The sequence below is a fragment of the Rutidosis leptorrhynchoides genome, chromosome 1 (genome assembly GCF_046630445.1).
Source record: "Rutidosis leptorrhynchoides isolate AG116_Rl617_1_P2 chromosome 1, CSIRO_AGI_Rlap_v1, whole genome shotgun sequence".
NCBI classification, from domain to species: domain Eukaryota; kingdom Viridiplantae; phylum Streptophyta; class Magnoliopsida; order Asterales; family Asteraceae; genus Rutidosis; species Rutidosis leptorrhynchoides.
In genome coordinates this window covers 309,147,394-309,159,396 of record NC_092333.1, presented here as the reverse complement: position 1 = coordinate 309,159,396, position 12,003 = coordinate 309,147,394, and positions in this window count along the sequence as shown.

The following is a 12,003-nucleotide window of genomic DNA, read 5'->3' as shown; positions in this document are numbered from 1 at the left end:
TATACATCTCTAATACATATCCCAAAATATTTTTGTGCTACAATATAAGTAGTAGGTTATAGGTGCTAGTAATAGTAATAGTGTATACATGTTAAGTACTAGTATAAGTAGTATTAGGGTTTAAGGTTTTAATATGTATATGTATATATAATTCGTATATATACATAAAAATATTTTTTTTTTTTTTTTACATGTATATATGTATATATAAATCTAGGAGTGTTTATGTATATACTTATGAATAACAAGTTTATAATATGAATATGAATTAACAAAGATTAAAGTTTATGTAAATAGTTTAGGGTTTATGTTATACCTTTGAAGATTCAAGATAATTAACAAAGAAAAGATGAACACGATGAAGATGGAAGATCAAAGCCTTAAAAATCTTGAAGAACTCCTTGAAGATTCTTGAAGAACACGAAGAACAAGCTTGAAGATCCGAATACCACAAGAGAGGGAGAGGGAGAGATTGTTTTTGAGAGAGGATTTTGGTGTGATTTGTGAATGAGAAACTAGGAGTTTATATAGTGCAAGTATTAGAGTGTTAGTCAACATAAGGATGTTCTAATTAATGATTTTATTTTATTTTATAATTTTTAGTCAACAATAGGTGGTACTAGTTTATATATATATTATTTTAATTTTTAGTCAACATAAGGATGTAATTGTTTAAGATTCTTTAGTCTCATTATTATTACTATTATTACTATTATTACTATTATTATTTTTTACATTTACTACATGATAAGTATTATTTTCTTTTTACTAATTCATGACTTGTATATATTTAGTTCTCAATTGTTTTATTATTTATATAAATGTCAATTTTTATTTATTACTTATAGGTTATCAGTTATAATATTACATAAATGCATAAATTTTAATTAGCAGTGAGTGTCGACTAACAGTTTATTATTTTCATCTTTTATTAACTTGTCAATTATTGCACAAAGTTAATTAATATGTTTTCTAACTCTTAATACTTAACAATTGTTGATTAAAGTTTAATCATTAAGTTTTGATTATATTGTTTGGGCATTTAATATTGGAAAAATATATAATGGAAAAATGAGGGTCGTTATAGTACCTCCCCGTTATTGAAAACTTCGTCCCGAAGTTTTTAGGTAGTTTTCTCGTTTGCATCAGCAGTTGAGAAGAGATGGGGATATTTCCGTTTCATATGGTCTTTGCGTTCCCAGGTATATTCGGGGCCTCTACGCGAATTCCACCGGACTTTAACGATAGGTATATTGCTTTTACGCGTTTGTTTGACCTCTCCTTCCATGATTTCTATAGGTTCTTCAACGTAGTGCATTTGCTCATCAATGCGGACATCATCCAGAGGAATAACGAGTGTGTCATCGGCAAGACACTGTTTAAGATTTGAGACATGAAACACATCATGTACTTGACTAAGTTCGGTTGGCAGTTCTAATCGGTATGCCACGGGACCGACTCTTTTAGTGATTGTGAATGGTCCAACATATCGTGGACTGAGTTTACTTCGCTTACCGAAGCGGACAACACCTTTCCAAGGGGATACTTTCAACATGACTTTATCTCCAACTTGGTATTCGATGTCTTTTCGTTTCTTATTGGCATAGCTTTTCTGTCGGCTACGGGCAGTTTCTAAACGTTGCTTGATTTGAACGATCTTTTCGGTAGTTTCGTGAATAATTTCAGGACCAGTTAAATGTCTGTCCTCAAGTTCATCCCAACACAAAGGGGATCTACACTTCCGTCCATATAAAGCTTCAAAAGGTGCAGCCTTAATGCTGGAGTGATAACTGTTATTATAAGAAAATTCAACCAAAGGTAGATGTCTATCCCATCCTTTGCCGAAATCGATTGCACAAGCACGTAGCATATCCTCCATAGTTTGAATGGTTCGTTCACTTTGACCATCGGTTTGCGGATGATAAGCTGTACTCATGTCGAGTTGAGTTCCAAGAGCAGATTGTAAAGTTTTCCAAAATCTAGAAACAAATCGACTATCGCGATCAGAAATGATCGAGATAGGAACACCATGACGTGAGACGATTTCTTTAATATAAAGCTGTGCTAATCTCTCCATCTTGTCGGTTTCCTTGATTGGTATGAAATGTGCAGATTTAGTAAGACGATCAACTACGACCCAAATAGTATCGTTACCGTTCGAAGTCTTAGGTAACTTAGTAACGAAGTCCATAGTGATACCTTCCCACTTCCACTGCGGAATGTCGGGTTGTGTCAATAGACCAGAAGGCTTTTGATGTTCGGCCTTGACTTTCAAACAAGTGAGACACTTACTAACATAAGTAGCAATATCGGCTTTCATGTTAGGCCACCAGTAGAATTCCTTCACATCGTGATACATCTTACTGGAACCGGGATGGATAGAATATCTAGTCTTATGTGCTTCATCCAAGACTAGTTCGCGAAGATTACCAAAACGAGGAACCCAGATTCTATTGCCAAAGTACCGTGTACCATTAGCTTTCACTTGAAGTTGGTTCTCAAAACCAATAGGTCCTTCACCTTCGATAAGTGTCGGTCTAATAGCTTCCAATTGAGCTTCACAGATTCGTGAAATAAGATTCGATTTGATTTTTAGGTTTAAAGCACGAACACGTTTAATATCGTCTTTTCGACTAAGGGCATCGGCAACTACATTCGCCTTGCCAGGATGATATTTCAGCTCACAATAATAATCGTTCAATGTCTCGAGCCATCGACTTTGCCTCATATTCAGCTGTTTTTGATCAAAGATGTGTCGAAGACTTTTATGGTCAGTGTACACCGTAAAGTGATTACCATAGAGATAATGTCTCCATATCTTTAATGCAAATACCACGGCACCTAACTCTAGGTCATGTGTGGTATAGTTTACTTCATGTTTCTTCAACTGTCTAGATGCATAGGCGATAACCTTCTCTCGTTGCATTAAAACACAACCAAAGCCATGCTTTGAGGCATCGCAGTAAACAACAAAGTCGTCGGTACCTTCAGGTAAAGAAAGAATCGGGGCTGTGGTCAACTTCTCCTTCAGAATCTTGAAAGCAGATTCCTGTTCTTCGGACCACTCAAATTTCTTCCCTTTTTGAGTCAGCTTTGTAAGAGGTTTGGCAATGAGAGAAAAATCTTTTATAAACCTTCGATAGTAACCGGCAAGTCCCAAAAATTGACGAATATGCTTTGCAGTCTTTGGTATCTCCCAGTTCTGAATAGCAGTAATCTTAGCTGGATCGACATGTATTCCGTTTCTATCAACAACATGTCCGAGAAATTGTACGGTTTTGAGCCAAAACTCGCACTTAGAAAATTTAGCATAAAGTTGTTCCTTTCGTAAGAGTTCAAGAATCATGCGCAAATGTTGTTCATGCTCTTTCTCATTCTTCGAATAGATCAAGATGTCGTCAATGAATACGATGACAAATTTGTCAAGATACGGTTTACAAACACGATTCATGAGGTCCATGAACACGGCAGGAGCATTAGTTAAACCAAAAGGCATGACACAGAATTCATAGTGCCCATAACGAGTGCGAAAAGCAGTCTTAGGAATATCGGATTCCTTGACCTTGAGTTGGTGATAACCGGATCTTAAATCAATCTTTGAATAAACACTTGACCCTTGAAGTTGGTCAAATAGATCATCAATACGTGGCAACGGATAACGGTTCTTGATAGTAAGCTTGTTAAGTTCGCGGTAATCAATGCACATCCTTAATGTACCATCCTTCTTTTTAACAAACAGAATAGGAGCTCCCCAAGGGGACGAGCTTGGACGAATGAAACCTTTATCCAATAGTTCTTGGAGTTGGTTGGATAATTCCTTCATTTCGGAAGGTGCTAAACGGTATGGTGCTTTAGCAACAGGAGCAGCACCAGGAGTTAAATCAATTTGGAATTCAACTTGTCGAGGAGGTGGAATACCCGGAAGATCTTCGGGAAACACATCGGGAAAGTCTTTAACTACTGGTACATCTTCAATTCGCTTCTCTTTCGATTCAATCAGATTAACGTGGGCTAGAATAGCTGGATAACCTTTCATAAGGTATTTGCGGGTTTTAATACAGGAGATAATATTGAGATTGGAACCACTCTTTTCACCTTGGATAATAAGAGTCTCTCCATTTCCTAATGGAACATGAACGGTTTTATCGTAACACATGATCGCAGCTCTTAATGGACGTAACCAATCCATTCCAACTACGACATCGAAACTTCCTAGCTCGACCGGCAAAAGGTCTATCTTAAATTCTTTGCTGGCTAAGATTAGGTTGCAGTTTTTATAAATTTTATCAACTTTCATGATCTTTCCATTGGCTACTTCTACTAATCGTTTAGTTTCTAAGGGTTGAGGCTTTTCAGTAAATAGGGTACAAAATTCATTAGATACGTAACTTCGGTCGGCACCAGTATCGAATAAAATAGTTGCGTAGCAATTATTGACGAGATACGTACCCGTGATGACCTCATCTTCATCTCGGGCTTCAGCAGCAGTAATAACAAATGCACGACCCTTTGCAGCAGTAGTATTGGCTCCAGTAGCAGGATTATCTCTCTTCTTAGGGCAATTTGGACTAATGTGTCCCTTTTCCCCACAAGTATAACAAGTAGGAGGAGCTTTGGCAGGAACAATAGATTTATTCTTTGGAGGAGTCCTACACGTCTTAGCTACGTGTCCCACTTTCTTACACAACGAACAAGTGGCAGTGCACTGCCCCGGGTGATGCCTTTCACAACGAACACAAAAAGGATAAGTGCCCTTATAATTCGTCCTTGTACTATCCATAAGCTTTTTACTAACATTCTGAGTTGAACCTTGAGACGGCTCAAACTTCCTCTTACCATCATTACCCTTGGTTTCAACTTGCTTATTGACCGACGCCCTTCTTCTCTTGGCCAACATGAGATTTTGTGCCATGAGAATCACAGCATCCAAAGTAACCTTCTCAGCAGCAATAACATTCCCTTGAACATCCTCGGGAAGACCTTCAATATACCGCTCAATTCTTCTAGCTTCAGTAGGAAACATTTCAGGACATAGAGTAGAAAGCTCCAGATAACGATTGGTATAATTCTCAATGTCAGTACCCTTGACCCTGAGTTCCCAGAACTCAGCTTCAAGCTTCTGAACTTGACTCCTTGGGCAGAATTTGTTGACCATCATACTTTTGAGTTCGTCCCATGGAATTGCATTAGCATTATCAATTCCTACGGACTTGGCATAAGCAGTCCACCAAGTTAAAGCATTACCACCCAACGAGCTAGTGGCATACTTTACTCGATCATCATCACCACAGTTGCAAATACGGAAAATAGATTCCATCTTTTCGAACCAACGAACTAGTTCGACAGCTTCTTCGTTTCCCTTAAAAGCGGGAGGGTGACAGTTTGTAAAGTCCTTGTAGGAACAAGGTTTTGGTTGAGTATTAGCATGATTAGCTTGGGCGTTGCCTTGGGCAGCAGCGAGTAACTGTTGGAATTGCTCAGTAGTTAACACAACGTTGTTAACGGTAGGTGCAGCTGGACGAACCATGATGTCACTACATAAAAGTGAACATATATTTGATAAGTTTAACAAGTTATAAGTTTGAGTAATCACAAGTATGAATAAACTAAAGTATTGATATCGCATGATATTAATAAAACACTTTATATTATTAGAACGAGGCATTAAATAAGCCTTTATTACACGATTCGGAAATAGAAATTGTTTAAGGCACAGCCTTTACATAGATGGAAAATAGGAAAAATAACTAGGAAATATTAAGATTGAAGTAGTCTTCATATTTCGTCTCCAACCTTCTTCATAAACTCCTCAACTTTCTCATTTTTCGACTTTTGTTTCTCATAGAGATACTCGAAGTTGTCATAAAGGTTGGTAACACGACTGTTTACGGCATTAGTGTTGTACTCTCTTATGGCAAGTTGTTCGTCGACTCGACCTTTCTCCATTTTCATTCGGACATCAACATCCTCCTTGAGGTAAGCAAGTGATTGCTTTCCCCAGCGAGTGTTGCGTTCTTCCTCGCACTTTAGCATCAGCAACTCCTTTCTTAGCTCGACGTTTTCTTTCATAAGTTTCTTCATTCGACGATCCGCTCTTTCCATGTGGCGAAGTAGACCTCCAATGTTTCTCTCGGTATCGTTTCGTAATCTCATGATTTCATACTTAGGACCATCATAAAAAGGAGATCGGGCTCTCTTCCTTGATGGACCAACTTCTTCATGCCGTTTTCCCTTATCTTGGGTTCTCGGAGTTGGGTAGTATTGAGGAGACCCATGTGAATCTAAAATAGTATTCGGGCTATAATTCAGCGGTGGTGAAGCAGGATTATAAAGAGGACTTCGAACTGGTCTCGAAGTTGAAGAGTGTCCAACACCTACTTCGGTGGTAGGGTTGTGAGTTGCTTTGTTGGACTTGTTAACGCTTGAGCTTGACATCCTATCATTAGGAAAGAGACCTTGATTAGAATCTTTGAGTCAAGTTTATTAAAGCATAATTGTTAAGATTATACGACAATCCTAAGTGCTTTAAGTCCAAGGCAGGAAAGGTTATAGTTTCCTAGATTGCTAAGGCACCCTAGCTAACAAGTAAGGCACACATAAAAATGCAATCCTGGTTCTCTATAACAGCCTGGTTTGCTCTGATACCAATCTGTCACACCCCCAGTTAGGGCCTGGGTGAAATGTGACTTAATATCAAATCAACCAACATATTATAATATACGAGAACAATACTAAATGATAAAACAAACTTTATTGAGCACGCAGCGGAAAATGAAACGTAGTTACAATGATAGGAATAACAATAATGGAAATGTTCACATGCAGAAGTAATAAATGCGATATCTCTTGATCCTATGTCCAAGTAGCATCACATAAGCAGTAAGTATAAGAGCTTGAATCAAACAGCACCTGAGACAAAACATGCTAAAGTGTCAACCAAAAGGTTGAGTGAAGTTCATAGGTTTAACAAATAAGTTTGATCGTTTGTTTTAGACCACAAGATTTAATTTGTAAGGTTGATCTCCCGCAGGATCAAAAAGTTATGCCAGTGCGTGATATTTAGACTAAACGTTCAAGTTTGCCCCATGACAAGTTGTGTCTGTCCTTGTCGGTTTAATTTCATTATCAAGTAATACAAAGACTTAGTCAAATGTATCGGGGACGTTACTCCCGATAGGCCTACCCCCAATAAATAAGCATGCCGCAGCACTTAAAAATATCACTGTAGGGACTTAGTCGGACATAGCCGGGTATAGCATAGTTTTAGCAGTTGGTACTTGTGTCTAAATTGTAAATAGTAAAAGCAGCATGTGTCTCACCCCAAATAAGTTAAATAAGTTTGCTAGCAATAAAGAGTGGGGCTATGAATTCACCTTAGTAAGTAGAGAGAGAGTTATTCCTCGGAATAAAGAGTTGAACGAGTGAGCAGGAAAGTCAACCTATTGACATTTAAGAGTAGTTAAGTGTTTTGCCCATGTTTAAGTTTAAGTATGTGTTTAAGTATAGTTTGTTTTACTAAGTTTCTATTCCTAGTAAGTTACTATTTTTATAATGTTTCCATTTTTAGAAAGTTTCTTATTTTACTAAGTTTCTATGACTATAGAGTTTCTACTTTTATGAGTGTTTTTCATTTTAGGATACTTGCCGTATTAGATAAGCTTCCAATCACCCCTTTCCCTTCGAATGGCTAATTTAGATCTAGGGGCTTGAGCCATAGGACCCTTTAAATCGGAAGTCCAAACCCTCTGCCTAGAATCTCGTAGAAACCATTCGTCAAGAAAGTTCGAAGATCTATACATCTCTAATACATATCCCAAAATATTTTTGTGCTACAATATAAGTAGTAGGTTATAGGTGCTAGTAATAGTAATAGTGTATACATGTTAAGTACTAGTATAAGTAGTATTAGGGTTTAAGGTTTTAATATGTATATGTATATATAATTCGTATATATACATAAAAATATTTTTTTTTTTTTTTTTACATGTATATATGTATATATAAATCTAGGAGTGTTTATGTATATACTTATGAATAACAAGTTTATAATATGAATATGAATTAACAAAGATTAAAGTTTATGTAAATAGTTTAGGGTTTATGTTATACCTTTGAAGATTCAAGATAATTAACAAAGAAAAGATGAACACGATGAAGATGGAAGATCAAAGCCTTAAAAATCTTGAAGAACTCCTTGAAGATTCTTGAAGAACACGAAGAACAAGCTTGAAGATCCGAATACCACAAGAGAGGGAGAGGGAGAGATTGTTTTTGAGAGAGGATTTTGGTGTGATTTGTGAATGAGAAACTAGGAGTTTATATAGTGCAAGTATTAGAGTGTTAGTCAACATAAGGATGTTCTAATTAATGATTTTATTTTATTTTATAATTTTTAGTCAACAATAGGTGGTACTAGTTTATATATATATTATTTTAATTTTTAGTCAACATAAGGATGTAATTGTTTAAGATTCTTTAGTCTCATTATTATTACTATTATTACTATTATTATTTTTTACATTTACTACATGATAAGTATTATTTTCTTTTTACTAATTCATGACTTGTATATATTTAGTTCTCAATTGTTTTATTATTTATATAAATGTCAATTTTTATTTATTACTTATAGGTTATCAGTTATAATATTACATAAATGCATAAATTTTAATTAGCAGTGAGTGTCGACTAACAGTTTATTATTTTCATCTTTTATTAACTTGTCAATTATTGCACAAAGTTAATTAATATGTTTTCTAACTCTTAATACTTAACAATTGTTGATTAAAGTTTAATCATTAAGTTTTGATTATATTGTTTGGGCATTTAATATTGGAAAAATATATAATGGAAAAATGAGGGTCGTTATACTAATGCATACTAACAACTACTTGTTAGATATACTAATGCAGACCTGGTTCGCTAAGACCACCGCTCTGATGCCAACTGAAATGCCCCGTCCTAATCCATCTGGACGAAGTCCATATCGATTATAAACGATTCATAATAGTTGGTTACATCACGAGGTACTTGACCTCTAAATGATACATTTTACAAACATTGCATTCGTTTTTAAAAGACAAACTTTCATTACATAGAAAGTTGACAGGTATGCATACCATTTCATAATATCCAACTATAAATGACCTAATCCGTCATTTACTTAATAATCTCTAATGAACTTCAATGACTTGAATGCAACGTCTTTTGAAATATGTCATGAATGACTCCAAGTAATATCCTTAGAATGAGCTAATGCACAGCGGAAGATTTCTTTCAAACCTGAGAATAAACATGCTTTCAAGTGTCAACCAAAAGGTTGGTGAGTTCATTAGTTTATAGTAATCATTTCATTTTCATCATTTTAATAGACCACAAGATTTTAAATATTATAAAACGTGCAGAAGTCCCATTCCAACTGCACAAAAAATATCTTTCATATGAAGAACACCTGGTGAGGATTCAAAATATATTAGTAACCATCTGTACCGGTCTTTCACCCCATGGCTGAATACATGTGCCTTCAAAATATAGAACCTCTTTGCCGGTCTTTACACCCCACGGCTGAACACATGTTTATAAAATATAGGACAACCGGTGCCAAAATGTCATAAATAATAAACCATCCACCCGGCTCGGGAGCTCATACGCTCTAACGGAAACCGGGGGCTAATGCGTGTCATAATAATCAACCCCAATCTCAGATAATTCTATCATAGAATGCAGTTAAGGTACTTGTGTCTATTGCGTCAAACATTTATAAAAGCGCATGTATTCTCAGCCCAAAAATATATATTGCAAAAGCATTTAAAAAGAGAGCAAATGAAACTCACCATACTGTATTTTGTAGTAAAAATACGTATAACGACATTGAACAAGTATAGGGTTGGCCTCGGATTCACGAACCTATATCATTTGTATATATATATATTAAAACATATAATCGTAACTGAACAAATTTATTTATTATATCTTTAATTTATATATTATGTATGTTTAATTTGTGTATGTATTCATAATGGTTAATATTTATATAGTTATATTAATATATCCATATTTATATACATAATTGTTTAATGTTATATTTAAAAATCGATAGTTTGTTATTTGTATGTATTTATATATATAAATAATATTAATAGGTTTGATATATATATAGTTATGTGAAATTTTTAATATAATTATAGTATATGTAACAAAGTATATTTTATGTACAAAATATTTATCTATTTAAAGGATAGTTTTTGATATTAATAATGATTTTAATATTAACTTTGATGATGATGATAATTACATTAATAATACTTATAATGATAATCATGCCAAAATCATATATTTTCTTTATAATGATAATAATATTAATATTAGTAATACTAATGATAATAATAATAATCCTAATGGTAATTATAATCATAATACTAAATGATAGTCTTTATAATAATACATGTGTTAATACTAATAAGCACTCTAAAAATAATAATAATAATAATAATAAAATGATAATACTAATAATAATAATAATACTTGTGCTTACAATAATTCTAAGAATAATAATAACATAATTCATATTTATGATAGTAATAATAATTATTAACTTAACATTAATATTAATACTTATTAACAATACACTATTATGATAAAAGTATTTTACCTTTAAAGCTCCTCTCAAAATTGTTTTTGCCCAGGACGGGACTCGAACTCACGCACAAACACTCCTTACCATCCTTCTGTTTCTACTTTTCTAATTAAATACATACGCTATTTTCTTTTAACCGATTTTTCCGTCTGTCATCTTCTTCTTTTCAAGTTTCATTTGTAAAACAGAAAACTATATTGTGATGAAGTGGTTTCGATGTATTTCAGCAAACAGAATAGATTGATTGAGAGGTTGGGTTTTGGTTTCCGTTTACTAATCATAACAACAAGAAAGGATTTCAATTGGTGATGATGATATATAGGAAGTGCTTGGATTATCATCATCATTATCATTATGATCGATGATTTAAAAGAAACAGAAGCAAAAAAAAAAAAATAATTTCATGACTAATCACTCTCTCAATTCTTCGTCACTTTAATCGAAATAGAATGGAAACAGAATTCAGATTGTAGCAACAACAATCAATGGAGTTTTCTGATGGCCCGATAACTAACTTAATTCCTCAGTCCACTAAATAAAATGAGTTAAGGCCCAACAGATATCAAAAGGGACTCTCGGCCCAAAGTAAAAAAAAATATAGGGAATGATATGAATGAGCATAGGCCATCAGGCATGTTTTGTTTCATTTTTTTTTTTAAATCGCCAAATCAAGTTCCCACCTAATACCATCATAGTCTTTCAATTTATGTAATACTTTTCAAGACAAGTACAGCACTTTGTAATCCCACTAACCATTAATTATTCAATCAATAAAGTGCAAGTGAATTGCATAGATTACTTTTGGAAATATTATAAAAAGAATCAAATGGATCTTTTATAACCAAATAAATACGTCCGGAGTTCAACCATCAATTAGTATGATATCTCGTGATAAAATAAAAAAAAATGCTACGACCTTTCACAAGATATATTGGGCTATCGATGGTGGTGGTGGTTTTGAGATGAAGGTGGTAATTCTAAATAGAAAATAGAATTTAAGAGATAGAGAGATGGAAGAGAGTGTGGTGGTTCTTGATAGTTTCGTTTGTCGTCAAGATCATCAAGAAACAAGTGAGTTTTGGTTTTTATGGTTTTCCATCGATTAGAAGTAAAGGTGGTTCGACTATTATTGATTTTCTTGGCTCGTCAGACTTCCACAGAAATATGAGGTGTTCGTAGATGCATATTAAAACGAAGTAAAAACAAGGCGAGTAGCAATTGTGAGTTTGGTGTTGTGTTGTAATGACCCGCAATTTTTCGATCATTCTATACTTATAAGATTAATATTTACAAAAATTAAACCTTACCAACATGACAAGCAATCCAAATTGTTGAGACTTATGTCTTCGAAAAGAGTTTTACACAAC